General features: G+C 47.9%; 1 pseudogene; it reads left to right on the forward strand.

Moving 5' to 3' along the window:
• Window positions 1-6798: 6798 nt before the first annotated feature.
• Window positions 6799-13520, forward strand: LOC136309398 (zinc finger protein 639-like; annotated as a pseudogene).
• The last annotated feature ends 7358 nt before the right edge of the window (window positions 13521-20878 follow it).

A 20878-nucleotide genomic window follows, 5' to 3' on the forward strand; every position in this document is an offset into this window, starting at 1 on the left:
TTCTTTTGTATTTTTGAAATTTTCTGTCCTGTCAGAAGCATTGGTTTTAAATCCCAGCTCCAACAATGAGACACGTGTCCCAGCCTCCCACCATGAATGCTGCAGGCACAGGGCAGCCATTTTAGAGCAAACGTGATGGCAAGGTGGGCTGAGCAGGAATGAGGCCAGAGTGTGGTCCAAGTGGACAGCATCCAAGACTGCAATTCATCCTCTTATTGCCGGGGGGGTGGGGGTGGGTGGGGAATGTCCCGGGTCGGGAACAGGGGAAGGCAGGGATGGAGCTTGGGCCACCTGTGAGAGCCAAGAGGAGGCTGAGCCACCAAGAAGTGCCCCGGGCCCCACCACACAGTGCCTTTAGCTTTGTAGGGAGGTATGGCCTTCTTGGTCTGCAGACAGTTAAGATGACATAGGTCCCAGAGGTCTTTAACCCCACTCTGAGGAAATCTCTTTCTGTTTACAGACTAGACTCGTCCTGACATCTGGTGTCTACTAAGCTGTGTTAAGGGACCCCCCTCCTAGCAGGGGGCCTGGAGAGGAATCCCTGCATGGGGCAGACCCTTAAACCCTCTGCTTTGCTAGCTAGCTCTTTAAGATTTGGAGTCTACAAAAATAAGGCTTTGCTCAAAAAAAAAAAAAAAAAAAAAAAGCATATGTTGCTAATTCGTGATCAACATATGGAAGTAGTTAATCGTGTGCTGTCATTTGCCGTAATTCCAAATTCTTCCAGCCCTCTCTGCTTTTTCCCAAGCTCATACCTCCCTCTTCCCCTCCCCCCACTCCCCCCAACTGCTCCCCAGACTGATTTGATTTCCTACTTCCCCTTCTCATCCTGATCACCCAGCCCACTTCTTTGTCACGAGTTCCAAGCAGGGAACAGAAACCCCGCCCCCACTGCCTCTCAGTTGTCCCATGAACACGTTTTAAACTTTTGTGTGTTTTTTTCGTTTTGTTTTGGTGGAGTTTCTTTTAGAAGGTGGGGGACAGGAATTCTTCAACAGATTTTTGTTTTTTTCTTTTCATTTTCCTTCTTTCCAGAAAACCAGCATTTTCTGGCCCAGGACCTTCTGAAGAATCAACCAGAAATCCAAATAACATCAAAGGAAAAAATTAAAAAACAAAAAATGATTGTCCCTTGGTCAAGCTGTCTTTAAAAGTGTAAGGGTTTTCTGTTTTTGTGTTTTTTGCCATGTAAATTATTTATAACTAAAATATTATTTAATTCTTGAACTCTTTAAAGAGGTTTAAGCATATTTTTGTGCTTTTGAGAAAAGTGCAGCTTGTATCTTCACTATCAGCATCGCGCATGTTGGCACCACATTCTAAAAGACAAATATATAACCAAGGCCTCCGAGAGCTTCTAAAACATAGAGCTGCCATTTGGCGGCTCATTCATGTTACTGTGACTGCCACCCTCTGTTGCTATGACAGAATTGTCCCTCAGATGAACAGCCCACTGCACACCCTCGGCCTGAGCCCCTAATTTCCACATCAGAATTATTTACACCAAAAGCTCAAGTGAAAAGGATTATTCAGGACATGACCCTTGAGCCCCCCCATCCCCTCCATCTTCCACCTTCCTTAGTATGTAGCGTTGGTCCTACTTCCAAAATATGTTTCATAAGTGTCTTTCTCTCTCCACCTCCACTGCCACCACTCTAATCCAACGACCATCTTCTGTCACCTGGAATATGCCACAGCTTTCTAATTTGTCTCTTCGCTTTTACTTGGGGCAGAAAAAAAATGATCTAAAAGTTCTCTATTTCCCCTTCTTTGCTTCACTCCCCTGCCCCCATTTCATATTTCAAGCAGGTACACAGACATTGTGATCTCACATCCAGGAATCATAGGAAGGCTGTAAAGGGGCCTAATGATGTCTCTGTATTTCTAGAACAGATGGTTTTTTGCTGGATGTCCCTGGAGGCCATGAGGACTCAGAGAGAGTGTCTGGACTCAGAGATGAGATTTTCCCAGATCCAGGAAAGAGAGAATTCTGTGGCTCTTGAGAGCTGTGAGGAGCCCAGCTGAGGTTCTAGGAAAGAAGGTAACTAGATCAGACAGCATGGCGAACCGGGTGCCAAGGAAGGGGGGCTTTACCCATGACTAGGGCAGAGGGGCAGAGAGTCACTGAGGGACCACCCTCCTCTTGACAGTCATGGTACCTGCTGTAACCATGCCAATGGGAGGCCCTGGCCCAGTTTTCTGAGTGCCTACTGATTTCCCTGTGGTCCTGAAAGGACGTAGTTCTCAATAATTACCTCTCAGGAAGGAAGGGGCTTAAGGCCACTAGAAGCTACTAGAAGAAATATAGTGTTTCTTGATGACCTAAATGTAGACTGAGATTCCTACCTCTGATACACTTAGGGCCGTGATGGCAAACCTATGATACGCGTAGCCATTTTTGATGACACGTGGTCGCATCCAAAGAAGTATGGGGCCGCATGCCGAGAAGGACATTTCATCCTCAGCTCCTGTACGGCCAGGTGCAGTAGCCAAGGATAAAACATTTGCTGTAGTGTAGACACTCTGTGCCGGAGGTCTGTAGGCCAAAACAACAGAACTCCGGCACAGAGCGTCTAGTTCTGGGACTTCCAGTTAGGCCGCTAGGGGATCTTTGACCTCACTTCTGGCCCGCGGAGCAGGGAGCAGCAGAATACTATGGGGGATGCATCTCTGGGGGCCCTGTGATCGCCATTACCAGCAACCATATAACCACAGCGACCTTCATCCAGTCTACTGTTCTGGCGTGTCGTAGATTTCTAACTGACCATCATTACTGAGATAAATGAGGGGGGGACTGGGAGAGGCGAGGGCCTGTGCTATGGGTGCCGTTTCCCGCCACTAGAAATAGCAGCAGCCATCTTAATTTACATAAGATGCAACTTGCAGAATTTCAAGACAGCATCTGGGCTCAGGTGTTTGTCGACTTGAGGTCAAAGCTTGAGAATCTGGAAAGGTGCCGCTTAGAGAATCAAGCGGAGTGCCACTATGAACAGGAAATTTGGAGTGCCTGGAACCGATTACCAGACACTTTTAGCACCCTGAAAAATATAGCAGTGGCTTTACTCACAATTTTTCCTTCTACATACTTTTGTGAGACCTTATTCTCAGCATTAAATAATGTCAAAACCAACAAAAGAACAGATTGACAGATGAAGTTAGTAGTGCTTGCTTGGGCTTGAAGTGTACAAAATACCAACCTTCAAGATTACCAACCTGAAGATTTAGCCAAGAAAATTCAGCAATAAAAAAGTCACTAAAAAAATCCTGTCCAAAGGGTCCTATACTACAATCTGCCCCTTCATTTGGAGTTAACCTTCAAGGACCCCTACCAGGACAACTTTGGCAAATGGATGTTACTCATATACCTTCATTTGGCAAACAGTCCTATGTCCACATTACAGTGGATACCTATTCTGGATTTATAGTAACCTCTGTCAGAACAGGAGAGGCTGCTAAGCATGTGATAGCTCATTGTCTGTATACATTGTTCTATTATTGGATTTCCTAAACTGGTTAAACTGAAAATAATCCTGCATATGGAGCAAAAGCATTTACTGTATTTTGTCATTCTTACAATCTTCAAAGTTAAGGTATTATTAAAGTGTACCCAGCAAATATTTTAAGGTCAACTTAAAAAAAAAATTTTAAAAGAGGGGAGTCATATCCTGGAACTCCTACGGGTCTACCATATCATGCTTTTTACTTAAAAAAAATTAAATTTCTTTTGAATGCTGATGAACAGGAGATGCCAAATCTTTTTCACCTGCAAACTACAACCTACTTTATTTGATCCAGCTAATAACACTGTTTTGTCTTTTTCCAAATAGCTCCAGATATATGGAAAAGATTTATATAGGTGGAAGGGGATCCTCAAACCCCTCAGCGAGATCTTCTGAGCATGGCTTTTAAGATACCTAGAGGCAGAAAAAGCCCAATAGAGATCAGGGGAACTACTAGCTTTTAGGATATGCCCTTAAAGGCTCCAACGCCCCAAAGGGGTCTCATAGGATGCCATCTGGCTCCTGCTTCAATAGTGGAAAGGAAAGTCATTGAGCTAAAGCCTGCCAGACTTACATGCCTCTGCTGTGAGGAAACAAGGACACTGGAAGGTAGGCTTCCCCCTCGCTCCTCTAAGGGAGGGTTCAGTCTCTTCCAGCCCTGCTCCAGCCACCTATGACCTAACCTTGCCCAGAATTCTGGGGTTTGCCACTGAAGGCTGAAGGTGCCTAGGGCCATCAGCCCCATCTACTACACTGTGGACGAGCCTAGGGTATTTCTTCCAAGAAGCAGGTAAACTGATCTCATTTGCACAAGGGCCACTTAACTATGTCTTGCCTGAATAGTCAGGTTTTTAATTCTTCCCTCGAAGATCTCTGTTGTGGGTGTTGATAGTCCTATTTTCTGTTGCTTTGTTTAATATATAGTGTTTCCTTTATTCCTCCTACCTCAATGCCCCACTTATATTTCAGGCTGGGACCACTCCTAATTTAGAGCTCTCTCTCCCCCTTTTGCCAACTTCTATTATGAATCTACCTTTGCCACCCAGCTTAGTGTATCCCAAGGTTCTCTTTACCAAGCCACAGTCACAGAGCTCTAGGGAAAAGCAACCTGGTCTCATCTCTCCAGGCAGAGGAGAACAGAAGCTCCATCTCCACACAAGCTGCAGATGGCTTTTCCAGTCTACCTGAATCATTAACAGCTAGAAGCAGCGGTCATTGGGACTTGGACGTGAGCTGCAAAGTATAGAATTGTGACAACAATTCCAGTGCCATGCGGACCTTTCCTGGATGTGGACTTTTCCTGGACTCCTGCTCCTCGTGACAGCTCCTAACAGACTGAACTGGGGTTGGGTTGCTTTTTTCAGGGATTTGGCATGGTATTGGGGCCAACTTGGACTTGGTGAACATGTTAAGGACACTACTCTTTTATGGATTCTTGCTGTATTGGCCAAGAGTTTGCTTTAAGGCTTTAATCACTGTAGAAAAAAAATAGAGGACTGGATAAAGAAGATGTGGTGCATATACACCATGGTACGCTGTTCAGCCATAAGAGATGATGACATCGGATCACTTACGGCAAAATGGTGGGATCTTGATAACATTATATGGAGTGAAATAAGTAAATCAGAAAAAACTGAGATCTGCAGGATTCCATACATTGGTGGGACATAAAAACGAGACTAAGAGACATGGACAAGAATGTGGGGGTTATGGGGGGCAGGGGGAGGGAGGGAGGAAGAGGGGGAGGGGGAGGGGTACAAAGAAAACTAGATAGAAGGTGACAAAGGACAATTTCTCTTTGGGTGATGGGTATGCAATAGAGTTGAATGACAAGATAACCTGGACATGTTTTCTTTGAATATATGTACCCTGATATATTGATGTCACCCCATTAAAACAAAAATTTATTTATAAAAAAAAAGTCACTAATAGGCAGGTTAGTTAAAGAATTCCCCCTCCCCCTCACTTATCTTAGTTCACAGCACCCCACACAAGTTAAATAATATCAAGACCAACAAAAGAAACCGACTGATAGATGAACAAAGAAGTCACTAAGCAGGTAAGTTAAATAATTAGTTTTTGGTTTATTAAATACAGTTATATATTACAATTATACATTTTTGTTATTTAAACTATAAATATCATGAAGTTATGGGGTTTTTTCTTGAAGTGACATACCACCCGAGTTATGCTCGGTTTTTTGGTGAATTTTGACATACTAACCTCAAAAGATTGCCCATCACTGACTTAGGGTGACCAGTGTCCCCCAGTTTGCTCAGGCCTGAGGGGATTCCAAAGACATGGGACTTTTTAGTACTAGAAAGCAGTTGATGAGTTGTTTACCCTATTTAAAATTTTTTTTATAAAAGGGTAAATTAAAAAAAAAAAAAAAGATCATAGTACAACCCATATTCAAATCCAAATTCCTAACCACGACCTCTAAGCCCTCCGTGATCTGGATCTCACCTCCCTCCATCCTCATCTCCTTCTGCTCCTGGGACTCTCGGCCTCAGCCCTCCCCATGGAGGCCGCCCTGCCTCCCTTCTGCCCCCCACAGGCCAGGTTTACTCCTCTCAACCTGTGCCTCAGATCGGAGCTCAGAGAAACTGGGCCCCCCATCCGGTCCACCCTCCCCCAATCCCTCAGTATCATGCTCTTGACTCTGCCTGTGCCACTTATCACACGGGAGGTGAGCACGTCCGTTCTCCGCTGCCCCCTCTAGCATGGAAGCTCCCATACTCTGGCTCAGAGCCTCCCCCAAAGCCAGCGCTCAATACATAGTTGTTGCTTGACTCACGGCAACTTTTGGCAAATTAAATTTTTTCGTCTTTATTTTTTCTTATTTTACCAAAGAAGAGCAGTGAATAAGCAAATTCCATTTTTTGAGACTAATGCTTGGTGGGTCAGATGAAAGGCTGTCGTTGGCCTGTTTAGCGCTGGAGTTTAATGAGTATCGCTTTTTATTCTTCTTTTTGGCTAACATTATAGCCTAGATCCCTTTACTCCAAACCTACTTTGAGGGCAGGGTGTTGGGCGCATGGTGGGGCAAGGGTCCGCAGCGCAGAGCACCGGCTAGTAGGAGGGCCGGGGTAGCGCCCACCTCACATGCCCGGTGGGGGCGGGACTGTGTGCGCGGTCCCTCTGCCCGCACATGGGAGCCAGGCACCTCCCGGGCTGCGCCAGGGCTGGCGTCGCGGGCCCCCCACTCAGCAACTGGCTGTTTCTACCATCTGTGAAAACATCCCCATAATTCGTTTTCCTCACTTCCATATTAAGAATTATACCAAACTGAGACGATATGAGTGAATATCCTAGAAGAGAAAAAGAAGGACTTGACCCCTTCCTCCTTATTCAGAGCCCTCTGGAACAAGCGGAACTGCAGGTGGGGTCCATGGGATTTTGCTCTGATCATTGTTATGGTGGTTGTTCTACCAGATAACCGGACTTAAAATATTTTGACAACCAAGACGATGATCCTGCCCAGGCCAGGTTGCTCAGTTGGATTAGAGAGCCTTCCCATATGCCGAGCTGGCGGGCTCCACCCCCCTTCAGGGTATACACGAGAATCAGCCAATGAATGCATAACGAAGGGGAATAACAAATCTCTCTCTCTCTCTCTCTCTCACTCTCTCTCTCTCAAATCAATAAAAAGGAAAAAAAAATAAAGCATTATATGATCCTGAAGCATAAGCATACTAATCCAAATGTGTGCTGAGTATGTGAGAAGCTTCTCTACTAACGTGCTCCTGACGGAACACGCTGCACTGCAGGAATAAGGTCGCTATCTTTGTAAATACTGTGACTGTCAGGCAGTCATTCCTGAGAACCTCAGCCAGCACCTTGCAGACACCACTCCAGTGGCCGCCTTTATTGGTATGAACTGTGAGGTGCACAGCCCCCCGCCCCAAGCAGCGAACTCTGCCCGCATGCCCAGGAACACGTGGTGATTAAGAGTGCACCGGTCAGTTGGGTGAATGTGAACCAAATGATCCCGAAGACTCTAATAGCCATGCGGTAAATGAACACGCTCATAAATTAACAAAATTAAGTGACAGTATAACAATGGAGAGCAGGGGCAGTACAGCCTCTGGAACAAAATTACCTCTGACAAATGTAAAAACTTTGTCTGTCAAGTAAGTGGTTTTTGGAGTTGACTTCATACAAATGCTAACAGGCATGTTGCTATATAGACCATACAAAAATTTTTCCTCATGTTTGTGATGACTGTGGCAAAGGCTTTTCAAGTATACTAGAATATTGCAAACACTTACATTCACATTTATCTGAAGGCATTTATTATGTGAGTACTGTGCATATTCAATGGGACAAATCAAAGATCTTAAAATTTATCCAGACTTTTTTTTTAATTTTATTTATTTATTTTTTATTTATTTTACAGAGACAGAGAGTCAGAGAGAGGGATAGACAGGGACAGGCAGACAGGAATCATCAGTTTTTCGTTGTGCGTTGCAACACCTTAGTTATTCATTGATTGCTTTCTCATATGTGCCTTGACCGCGGGCCTTCAGCAGACCAAGTAACCCCTTGCTGGAGCCAGCGACCTTGGGTCCAAGCTGGTGAGCTTTTGCTCAAACCAGATGAGCCTGCGCTCAAGCTGGCAACCTCGGGGTCTTGAACCTGGGTCCTTCTGCATCCCAGTCCGACACTCTATCCACTGCACCACCGCCTGGTCAGGCAAAATTTATCCAGACTTCAAGCAATAGGTTGACTTACCTCATAAATGTAATGACTGGCCTAACCTGTGGTGGCGCAGTGGATAAAGCGTCGACCTAGAAATGCTGAGGTCGCCAGTTCAAAACCCTGGGCTTGCCTGGTCAAGGCACATATGGGAGTTGATACTTCCAGCTCCTCCCCACCTTCTCTCTCTCTCTCTCTCTCTCTCTCTCTCTCTCTCTCTCCCTCTCTGTCTCTTTCTCTCCCTTTCTCTCTCCTCTCTAAAATGAATTAAAAAAATAATAAATAAATGTAATGACTGCTTGATGAGTTCTGGAAATGAAGGAATAATTAAGTCACCTTGCATAAGACAACTTTATTATTCTCTAACTTCCATAATGTTCATGTAAAATCATAAATGCAACTTTTTTGGACATGTTAAAAATAGATGATTTTTTTTCTTTTTGTATTTTTCCAAAGTTGGAAACAGGGAGGCAGTCAGACAGACTGTCGCATGCGCCCAACCGGGATCCACCTGGCATGCCCACCAGGGGGCGATGCTCTGCCCATCTGGGGCATTGCTCTGTTGCAACCAGAGCCATTCTAGCGCCTGAGGCAGAGGCCACGGAGCCATCCTCAGCGCCTGGGCCAACTTTGCTCCAATGGAGCCTTGGCTGCGGGAGAAGAAGAGAGAGACAGAGAGGAAGGAGAGGGGGAGGGGTGGAGAAGCAGATGGGCGCTTCTCCTGTGTGCCCTGTTCGGGAATCGAACCCAGGACTCCTGCACGCCAGGCCAATGCTCTACCACTGAGCCAACCGGCCAGGACAAAAATAGATGATTTTAAACATCATTTATTTATTGCCTTTAACAAGTAAAATTTTTAAATATTTTCTTTTCTTTTTTTAGTTTTTATTTATTGATTTGAGAGAGAGAGGAAGGGAGAGAGAGAGACAGAAAGATTGATCTGTTTCTGTATGTGCCCTGACCGGGGATTGAACCAACAACCTCTGTATATCAAGATGACGTTCCGACCAACCAAGCTATTCAGTCAGGGTACAAGTAAGATTTTTAATTGTCCAATGTCAGCATTGCTATATTTTTCAGTATATGATTGTATCCAAAATATGATATTTTCAGAGCATGGTAAAAAAAAAAGAAAGAGGGAACGAGGGAGGGAGGGAGGATAAGAGGGAGGGAGGGAGGAACAAAGGAAGGAAGGAAGGAAGGAAGGAAGGAAGGAAGGAAGGAAGGAAGGAAGGGAGGGAGGGAGGGAGGGAGGGAGGGAGGGAGGAAGGAAGGGGAAGGGAAGGGGAAGGGAAAGGAAGGGAAGGGAAGGGAAGGGAAGGGAAGGGAAGGGAAGGGAAGGGAAGGGAAGGGAAGGGAAACTAGGTTTCTGGTTCCCACTGGTATTCAGGAAAGACAAACAAAATTGATGAACCAAATTTCTTGTTTTTGATCCTGGGGTAATTATATTTGAGGCATGTTCAGTTATATTTGAGTAATACCTACTCAGTAACCATCTAGGAAATGTTTACTTGCTTGATCTTACATATCCATGGTTTAGTCTTTCCGTCTAGTAAGTGGGAACTATTCATTAACTAACTCATTCTTTCCTCAGACTGGTATTGAGCAATGAATGAGACGAGTCTGTCCTAGAAGTGCTCCCAGTTGTGCTGAGGATGGCAGTGGGTGGGAGTGTGGGGATTGGCGGCAAACCATGAACACAATGTGATATGTCCCCAAACACCAGGGAACATGATCCGTAATGAATTCTGCAGAGGGAAGGAGACCTCACAGAGGAGCTGACATTTGAGAACTGAGCTGGGTCTAGAATAATTTCATCAGGTGGAAAGTGAGCAGTCTCAGCTTCTAATTCACAGGTTTAAAATTCCCTTGGTTGTTCTGTAGCCTGGCTCACCTTAGCCTTTGCCACATGTGACCCAGTTTGACCCCAGGGCTGGTCTAGCCATGTTTCGGAGGTAGCAGTGGTTGTAAAGGTGATGCCCTTTCTCCCCAGGGTCCTAGGATCAATCCAGCAGGTCTGTCTCCTAGAAGGGTTGTGAGGATTTTTGCCAAAGCAACCCGTGACCAGGAGGATCTTAGAATTAGTGTGAAGGTGACCATGGTGTGCAGACAGGTCCAGACAGAGACCACAACTTCCAAATCTCAGCTCATGCGACTTCTACAAGCCACCCCAGGTAGTGGGGAGAGGGGAACTTGAGAACTGCGGCGGAAGGCATCAACATTGCCCCAAAACTGAGGACGGTCAGCCTGGAGTTTTCCAGAACCATTATAGAGGCCCCGGGGTGTTCAGAGTATGAGGTGAATAGTGAACTCTGTGAGGCTTTCTTCCCTGTAAGAACTCATAGATGTCTAACTGAAAAGAATTAATGGACTGAACCAGGATCTGAGGTATGTCAAAGTGAAGGGACAAAGGATGGGTGTCAAAGCATCTTAGAACCAGCATCAGAGGAAGTGTGAGGGAACTGGGGGAAGGAGCTGTGTTATCTGAAAGAAAGGTGTGTGTGTGTGTGTGTGTGTGTGTGTGTGTAGAAATGTGGATGAATGCCTTGCTTTCACTCTCCTCTACCTGTCCATCGACCAAACCCAAGTGGAAGCTAGAGAGCACGGCACGTGGGTCAGGGACACAGTCCATATTTGTCAGCCTCCCAGGGAAGATCAAGGCAGAGAAACGGTGACAAATGGGAGCTAAACGTGAGAGAACAGGGAAGGTTGGCAGGAGAAGCCACTGTTGAGTGCGAGAGCTCACAAATTGGTAAGGGGAGACAGCTACCACTACCGAGGTCCTTGCTACAATAAACCTGGAAGCTGTGTGAAGGTCCTTCCACCCTTTGATAAAGAATAAAACATGGCCCTGGCCGGTTGGCTCAGCGGTAGAGCGTCGGCCTGGTGTGCGGGGTACCCAGGTTCGATTCCCGGCCAGGGCACACAGGAGAAGCGCCCATCTGCTTCTCCACCCCTCCCCCTCTCCTTCCTCTCTGTCTCTCTCTTCCTCTCCCGCAGCCAAGGCTCCATTGGAGCAAAGATGGCCCTGGCGCTGGGGATGGCTCCTTGGCCTCTGCCCCAGGCGCTAGAGTGGCTCTGGTCGCAACAGAGCGACGCCCTGGAGGGGCAGAGCATCGCCCCTGGTGGGCGTGCCGGGTGGATCCCGGTTGGACGCATGCGGGAGTCTGTCTGACTGTCTCTCCCCGTTTCCAGCTTTGGAAAAAAATACAAAAAAAAAAAAAAAAAAGAATAAAACATGTCTCTCACAGATCCCACAAGACACCTAAATGGGTCTAGGATTTCAGCAGTGGTCAGCAAGACCGCCTTCAGGTCAGCAGCAGGTCGATAGCTACACACAGGTGCCCTTGTCTTCAGAGCTGTGGCCACGTGGAATCACACCCTTGAGCCCAGGTCCTCTGGCCCTGACATGTGGCCTCAGGGAAACAGCCAGTCACTAAAACAACTGACTAGGGAGAACTCAGAGATCTCTATGGCATGGCTACTCTCCACTTTATCACAGATGTAATGTGTCTCCCTGGAGGTCCGCTGCTGACCTCCTTAAATCATTCTCAGGTCCCTTAGTGGCATACTGACACTGTAATTCTTGACTTTATTGAAGCACTTTCACCATTAGCTACAGGGTCCATAGTTGATCTGTATCACCACTTGGACTGGCAGAGAAAACAGCTTTGTAAATTTTGCAGAGTAGATCTGATCTTTCTACCAAGCTAACATCCGTGAGCAGGAAGAAATGCAAACTACCTTTCACCCATTCCAGAGTGTTTATCTGATGCATTCCTTTAATCTATCAGGCAGCTGTCCCAGTTTTGCTTACCTCCTCTGCTTCTCTGCAGACAGGGCATCTGGGACACGGATGGGGTGGGTCTGTGGTCTGTGTCCCCACGGCAGAGGGATGGGCCCTGGAATGTGCCAGGTGGCTCTGATCCTCCCTGGTGTCCACTGGTTTACCTCTGGCCTGGCCTGGCTCCAAGCATGGGATTTCAGTGAAGTAAACACATGGGGAGCTCCGAGTCCGGGATTGGGGTTGGGGAGGTCTGCATTTGTGTGGCCGGGTGTTGCTAACGTGTTTATTTTGAAAAGCCCAGTGAGGCCTATGCTGGGTGGTCTGCGACACAGTCCACACTCAGCCCAGCGTCAAACCAGGCTGGCCCCAGGGTCCTCAGAGGTCCCACTGTCACCTGGGGGTAGCGGTGTATGAGCAATACTTCTGGGCTTCCTAAATGGACCCCTTCAGCCCTATCCCTTCTACAATCCACCCCTAAACCCCAGGGCTTCCGTCCCAGAGCCTCCCGGAGCTGGTCAGTGGCCTGGCCCAGGAGAAACCAGCAGAGATCAGACTGGCTCTCCCTGTCTGCAGCCCTGGGGGAGACGTCCTGGCTCTCCTGAAAAACAGTGTGGCCACAGGGCTGTGGGAGGACCTGGCCGCCCACCTGAGACGAAGTCCCTTGCCCCAGAAAAACCCTACCCCAGTCTGACCTCCCAGTACTCATGTAATCAATAGATAACGAGATCGTATTTCATGTATCAGCAAAGCTAGATCAAATTACATGCACAGAAAAGACTGTGAGATGCTGATAACTGAAAAAATCATCTAAATGATCATGACAGCTCTGTTGTACTTTTACAGTAAGCTTTGGGACCTTGAAAAGTCCCAATCTGGCCCCTTATCATAAGCTCCCCCTTCTCAGAAGCCCGACCCACAGCAGCCCAGAGGTCACTGCAGCTTGACTGTTGACATTTCGGAGCATTGCGCTCTGCAGGCCCCGGGCAGAGGCTGAGAAGGAAGAAGTGGGTAAGAGCCATTCCTGGTCTCGAAGGCTCACAGACTCATAGGGGAGGCAGATGCGAACAACTAAGGATAATTACAATAATTACTATTTTTGGAATGCTTTCTATGTGCCAAAATTTTTATATACAGTGTCTCTATTCCTCCTGACTGTTCGGAGGCATTAGTGTGTGTCCCAGTTATGGATGGAGAAACCGAAGCTCAGAGCGGTAAGGGCCACCCAGCCAGTAAGTGGCAGAACCTGGTCAAGCGTACGGTGCCTGGCTGGCCCCCACCTAGGCCACCTCCCGCCACAAGGCGTCAGGCGTCGTGGGGTCTCCCCTCCCAGACAACCAGACCTGTGTAGGAGGCTCCTGTACAGTTGCTGTCCTCAGGCACCAGCCTACATGGTCCCCTTCCCCGTGCAGGTCACCAGCACCTCTGAGTCATGCGAGGGTGTCCTCAGGGCCGCCATCATCCTGTACTTCGGGAAGCAATGGAAAAAGGGGTACATGCTGGCAGACCTGGGTACCAGGGCTCAGGACCTGACATAGGCTTCACCTCAGTGGAAAGCAGAAGGCTTGGGTGGGGGCCAGAAACAGCAGGAAATGGAGGACCCCCCTAAAGCTTCCCCCAGAAAGGACCATTATAGCATTTGGGCAGGACTGGGGGCTAAAATGGGGTTACCAGATTGCACACATAAAAATAAAGAAGGACCAGACATATTTGAATGTCATGTAAAGAATAAATATTTTTTAACTGTAATATTTATGACACACTTATCCTAAAATAAATTTCTTCTAAGTGAGAGGAGGGGAGATAGACAGACTCCTGCATGCACCCCAACCAAGATCCACCCAGTAACCCTGTCTGGGGCTGATCCTTGAATCAACCGAGCTATCCTTAGCACCTGGGTCTGATGCTCAGACCAACTGAGCTATCCTCAACACCTGAGGCCAGTGCTCCAACCAATCGAGCCACTGGCTGCAAGAAGGAAAGAGAGAGAGAGAAGGGGAGAAGGAGGGGAAGAGAAGCAGATAGTCACTTCTCATGGTTGCCCTGACTGGGGATCAACTGTGGAATATCCACATGCGAGGCCGGTGCTCTACCACCAAGCCAACCGGCCAGGGCCAAAAGAATTTTTTTTTAAGACCTAAATAAATGAAAATGCATACTGTGTTCATAGAATAGAAGACTCAGCACAATAAAGATCTGGACAGAGGCACAGAAAATACCCAACACAGCTTATATACAGATTTCTATCTACGACTCACTGCAGCCTCAGCATTTTGGATTTATTTTACTACTACCTCACTCTAGCACAGTGATGCGCAATCTTCTGAGCTTGGTGTGTCAAAATTCGCCAAAAAATCCGAGCATAACTCGGGTGGTGTGTCACTTCAAGAAAAAACCCCATAATTTTGCGATATTTATAGTTTAACAAAAATGTATAATTGTAATATATAACTGTATTTAATAAACCAAAAACTAATTATTTAACTTACCTGCTTAGTGACTCCTTTGTTCATCTATCAGTCAGTTTCTTTTGTTGGTCTTGATATTATTTAACTTGTGTGGGGTGCCATGAACTAAGATAAGTGAGGGGGAGGGGGAATTCTTTAACTAACCTGCCTTTTAGTGACTTTTTTGTTGCTGAATTTCATTGGCTAAATCTTCAATTGAAGGTTGGTATTTTGTACACTTCAAGCCCAAGCAAGCGCTACTAACTTCATTTGTCAATCTGTTCTTTTGTTGGTTTTGACATTATTTAATGCTGAGAATAAGGTCTCACAAAAATATGTAGAAGGAAAAATTGTGAGTAAAGTCATTGCTATATTTTTTCAGGGTGCTAAAAGTGTCTGGTAATCGGTTCCAGGCACTCCAAATTTCCTGTTCGTAGTGGCACTCTGCTTGATTCTCCAAGCAGCACCTTTCCAGATTCTTTCTTTTTTTTTTTTTTTTTTTTAAGCTGGAAACGGGGAGAGACAGTCAGACAGACTCCCGCATGCGCCCAAACGGGATCCACCCGGCACACCCACCAGGGGCGATGATCTGCCCACCAGGGGGCGATGCTCTGCCCCTCCGGGGCATCGCTCTGCCACGACCAGAGCCACTCTAGTACCTGGGGCAGAGGCTAAGGAGCCATCCCCAGCGCCCGGGCCATCTTTGCTCAATGGAGCCTTGGCTGCGGGAGGGGAAGAGAGAGAGAGGAAGGAGGGGGTGGGGTGGAGAAGCAAATGGGCGCTTCTCTTATGTGCCGAACCTGGGTCCCCCGCACGCCAGGTTGACGCTCTACCGCTGAGCCAACCAGCCAGGGCCACCTTTCCAGATTCTCAAGCTTTGACCTCAAGTCGACAAACACCTGAGCCCAGATGCTGTCTTGAAATTCTGCAAGTTGCATCTTATGTAAATTAAGATGGCTGCCGCTATTTCTAATGGCGGGAAACAGCACCCATAGCACAGGCCCTCGCCTCTCCCAGCCTCCCCCTCACTTATGTCAGTAATGATGGTCAGTTAGAAATCCACGACACCCCAAAACAGTAGATTGGATGATGGTTGCTGTGGTTATGTGGTTGCTGGTAATGGCGATCACAGGGCCCCCAGAGATGTGTCCCCCCAGCATTCTGCTGCTCCCTGCTCCGCGGGCCAGAAGTGAGGTCAAAGATCCCCTAGCGGCCTAACTGGAAGTCCCAGAACTAGATGCTCTGTGCCGGAGTTCTGTTGTTTTGGCCTACAGACCTCCGGCACAGAGTGTCTACACTACAGCAAATGTTTTATCCTTGGCTACTGCACCTGGCCGTGCAGGAGCTGAGGATGAAATGTCCTTCTCGGCATGTGGCCCCATACTTCTCTGGATGTGGCCACGTGTCATCAAAAATGGCTATGCGTGTCATAGGTTCGCCATCACGGCTCTAGCAGCTACAATGGCTCCCACTGCCTAGAGCACCAGCTTGAATCTCTTGGGCACTCAAGGAGTCTCCCCTCTCGCTGTCTGAAGCACATCCATACTCTGAGCAAGCAAGACTCCTGGGAGAACAATGACTTCATTGTGACTCAACCCAGCCTTGGGCAGTCATGGAATTCGGAGCTGGAGAAAGATCCTAGGGGGAATCTGTTCACACCCCCTTATGGGCTAGACCGGAAACTTCGGGCTTGGCAAGGGGAAAGGACACACTTAAAACTACTTCTTCTCCAGCCAGTCCGCCCTCCCTGGCCTTTAAGGGCCCCACCGCAGTCTGCCGGGCCCACACTCACACACGCAGCTGCGGTTCACCCCTTCTGTCATGGGCTGCCGTGTCCCTGCTTGCTGCCTGGCTCCGTGTCCCTTTTCCCTGACCAGAATACAAGGTCTCTTTTCTAAACTTTCCCTCCAGCACAGTCCTGGGAATATAAACCCAGTGGTTTTCTTTTTAAATTATATCCTTTGATTACAGTTCAACAATTTAATCATAGTTATTAAATAACTAAAGTTTTGCCTAATTCAGGTCTTGTGGTATGATGAAAAAAAAATCACACAAAAACACAAACTTTGGAATCAGCTAACCTGGGTTTGTTTACATTTTTTCCCAGTAAATCTCTGTTGAATTTACTCTGGTAAAAGAAATTTATACTACAGCAGGAAGTGTCACACAGGATTGGGGAACCCAGTGTCCTGTCCTGGTAAAGAGAGGACCTTTCTGATGGATGTTGAACCACCTCTGCTTTCTGCACCACTTCCTCTAGGACATAATAGCATTTGAGCAGGATGCATTTTTGTTAGTTTCTTTTTTTTTTTTTTAATTAAGTAGAGGTGAGGAGGCAGACAGACAGGCTCCCACATGCGCTCGGACCAGGATCCACCCTGCAAACCTCCTACTGGGCAATGCTCTGCCCTTCTGGGGCCGCTGCTCTGTTGCTCAGCAACCAAGCTATTTTAGCATCTGAGGTGAGGCCATGGAGCCATCCTCAGCACCCAGGGACAACTTGCTTGAACCATTTGAGCCATGGCTATGGGAGGGGAAGAGAGAGATGGTGAGAGAGAAGGAGGAGGGGGTGGGAAACAGATGGTCACTTCTCTTGTGTGCCCTGACCAGGAATCAAACCTGGGACTTCCACACCAGGCGGATGTTCTACTGCTGAGCCATCCAGCCAGGGTCAGGATGCATTTTCAATATAAAGTATAATTTTTAAATTAAAATCAAGATTATCAAACATCTTTTTCAAATTTTTCTATTGATTGATTTCAGAGGGGGTGGGGAGAGAGAGAAAGAAAGAGAGAAACATAGATTTGTTGTTCCACTTATCTACACATTCCCTGATTGATTCTTGTATGTGCCCTGACCAGGGAGCAAACCCCCAACCTTGATATATTGGGACAACGCTCTAACCAACTGAGCTACCCAGCCAGGGCCTCATATTATTTTTTTTTCTTATAAGGACTTGTTGGTTTAAATGATTTATGGTGCATTTTCCCTAGTTTTTGCTGTTCTTAACTTGGGTCCCTGCATGACTTTCAAGCAGTCTGTGAGCTCTTTGAAAGAGTGTAGGGAAGCTGCTCTGGCACCACTGCCGCCCCAGCCTGTCCCCTGCTCGTCCCACTTCAGTTGTCAGCTGTCATCAGACACACCAGCACACCAGCTTGCGGAGGGCTGAAATGTATCAGTATACACATCAGCCATTAACTTATGTTGTTGATGGTGCAGCTTTTTCAATATATTTCTTTTTTAGAAACAGTTCTTTTAGATCAAAACAATGTTATGCAATTATCTGTTAGCATGTATGTGTTTATAGATTTTGAATTTTTATGTCCCTGATTAAAAAAAAGGACTTATTAAAACTATCACTGAATGTCTGGTGCAATATATCCCCTATTTTCTCATAAGCAAGCAAGGTGCAGGGTTGTCATCTGTTCTGCATGCTTCCAGAACTTTATTTTCCCTTCCTTCTTCACTGCCCTCCCCCCCACACACACATTGCCATAAGTTTTGGTGACATAGTCCAGACACATCCATACACAATCCTTTATAGCTTTCCTCAAGAAAAATGGTCATAGTATATTTGTGGGACTCTTCCTCTTTCTCACCCTTTTGGATGAGGAAGGAAAGAAGGAAGGAAGAAAGAAAGGAAAGAAGAAAGGTAGGAAGGGAGGGAAGAGAAGAAGGGAGAAAGATCTGCCCTAAAGGCAAATGGAAGCTGTCACCTTTGATATCAGAAGCTACTTTCCTCCCCTTCCCCACTGTGGAAGTGTGAAAGCAATTAGAGTTTAGCCTTAGGTAGAAGCCCTGTACACAATCGTGAACCTACGGTTGTGTGACATTAGCATGCACATGAGAATTACATGTGTTGAAACACTGTGCAGTGACACTGTCATGCCCCAAGGGTCCATCTGTTCTGCTTAAATGCCCCCTGTGCCTAAAACATCCTCCCTCTGCTGGACGCAGCCGAAGGGAGGCGAGGCACTGAGCAGGAGGGACTGCTCGGGGAGGTGGAGCCGCTGGCCATGCAGGCAGACGGGGAAGGGACTCAAGGGGTCGTTTTACACCCTGGGATGGTTTTTCCTGAGGGTAGGAATGGGCCAGACAAGGTGCTCAAGAAATATTTGTGAATGGGTATAATCAGTGAGTCATTTTCCAGAAGTTGGGGGATTGCCAGCGGCTGTGAACCCCAGGACTCCAACACATAGAGTCTTAAGAAGAGAAATGGAATTCCTGCATCTAGACTGCAGAGGAGACAATCATGGTTTACAGCCTGACTTGTGTGTCACCATGGCTGGGCCCCAGGCTGGTGAGAGAACAGTTTGTCCAGGGGGTCCAGCGTCCAGCAAAGGCCCAGGGTTGGCCAGCAAAACTGAGCATCGTTGTTCAAAGGCAGGGCATTAAAGGACCCTCTGGATCTGATTTATTTAATAGTTCTGCATCAAATTTTCTGAGGCTTGAACATCAAATATCAGACTGCTGGGAGATTTAAATTTTTTTTAAATTTTTCTGGATTTTACAAATGTTTTGCTCTAATTGGGGTGTTTCTCCAGCTCCCAGCCCTTTTTTCTGTTCTTTCTTTTTTTTTTTTTTTTTTGTATTTTTCTGAAGCTGGAAACGGGAAGAGACAATCAGACAGACTCCCGCATGCGCCCGACCGGGATCCACCCGGCACGCCCACCAGGGGCGAAGCTCTTCCCACCAGGGGGCGATGCTCTGCCCCTCCGGGGCGTCGCTCTGCCGAGACCAGAGCCACTCTAGCGCCTGGGGCAGAGGCCAAGGAGCCATCCCCAGTGCCTGGGCCATCTTTGCTCCAATGGAGTCTTGGCTGTGGGAGGGGAAGAGAGAGACAGAGAGGAAGGGGGGGGTGGAGAAGCAAATGGGCGCTTCTCCTATGTGCCCTGGCTGGGAATCGAACCTGGGTCCCCCGCACGCCAGGCCGATGCTCTACCGCTGAGCCAACCAGCCAGGGCCTCCCAGCCCTTTCATAACATCCCCCATTCTCTTCCCTGCACAGCTGGCTCTCCGATGATGTTTCACTATGATGTTTCACCGATGCTCAGGGTCATTGTTCAGAATGCCTGGCCTGGAGGCCAGAATTCAGCCTGAGCCCCAGTTGTGAAGCCCTCTTCAGAGCAGAGGAAGGGAGCCTCTCCATGATCTGTCTGCCCAGACGGATGCTTGTGAAGGGACTGCACATGCCAGCTGAGGCCAGGGGGGCGGCAGAGCCAGGTTGGTACAGCCCGAGGCATGACGTCTGGGTCATGCTGTCAAATCCCAATGGGCTGAGCTGCCTTTGCAGGAAGCATGGCTGCCACCTCAGGACACCACCCTGACAGTGAGCAGGGTCTCCATGAGGTGGCACAGTGACACTGTCTTCTCTGGGATCCTCCACGCCCCGTCATTTGAGGGAAAGTACTAGACTTTGGCACACGATGTCCAAGCCTGGGCCTCAACCACTCTGAGCTTTAGTGAAGCCACACGTCCCATTTTAACTTAACTATGGGATTGCTAACCACTGAGGACAAGGGGTGCTGGGCAAAGGAATAAATCTGAGTGACAGCCGCTGTGCCGACCTTCAAGCATTCCTCTTCTCTGAGGACTGGGGGACTCGTACTGATTCAGACCTGCCATGTCTGGGCTCCCTTCTTGAGGGTACGCTCCATCTCAAGTTTGAATCCTTTCTCAGGGGCTCCTCTGTCCCCGGGGCAGACAGACTTCTGGGGCCCTCCCCGCCAGCGACCCAGACCGGCCCACACACGTCTGTCCCTGGCTCCGGGGCAGCCATGCTCCTTCCCCCCGTGTTACTTTTTTTTTTTTTTTAATTTTTTTTTTGCATTTTTTCTGAAGCTGGAAACAGGGAGAGACAGACAGACAGACTCCCGCATGCGCCCGACCGGGATCCACCCGGCACGCCCACCATGGGGCGACGGTCTGCCCACCAGGGGGCGATGCTCTGCCCATCCTGGGAGTCGCCATGTTGCGACCAGAGCCACTCTAGCACCTGAGGCAGAGGCTACAGAGCCAACCCCAGCGCCCGGGCCATCTTTGCTCCAATGGAGCCTTGGCTGCGGGAGGGGAAGAGAGAGACAGAAAGGAAGGCGCGGCGGAGGGGTGGAGAAGCAAATGGGCGCTTCTCCTGTGTGCCCTGGCCGGGAATCGAACCCGGGTCCTCCGCACGCTAGGCCGACGCTCTACCGTTGAGCCAACCGGCCAGGGCCCCCCCTGTGTTACTTTTATCATCAGAAAGAACAGGTTGGTCTTCTGTCCCTTCTCTCTTCCTTTCAAGGTAAATGGCTAAACACATCCAACTCCGGAAAGTCTCTAGGTAGCAGGCAAGCAAACAGGTGTGAACAAGCGGACACGGCGGTTTCCTTCCCAGCAGCCTTCTCTGTCCACCTCTCTGTCTCAGTCGGGCATCCGGTGGCCCTGAGCTCAAGGACCTCACTCAAGACAAA

This window comes from Saccopteryx bilineata, chromosome 6, assembly GCF_036850765.1.
Source record: "Saccopteryx bilineata isolate mSacBil1 chromosome 6, mSacBil1_pri_phased_curated, whole genome shotgun sequence".
NCBI lineage: Eukaryota > Metazoa > Chordata > Mammalia > Chiroptera > Emballonuridae > Saccopteryx > Saccopteryx bilineata.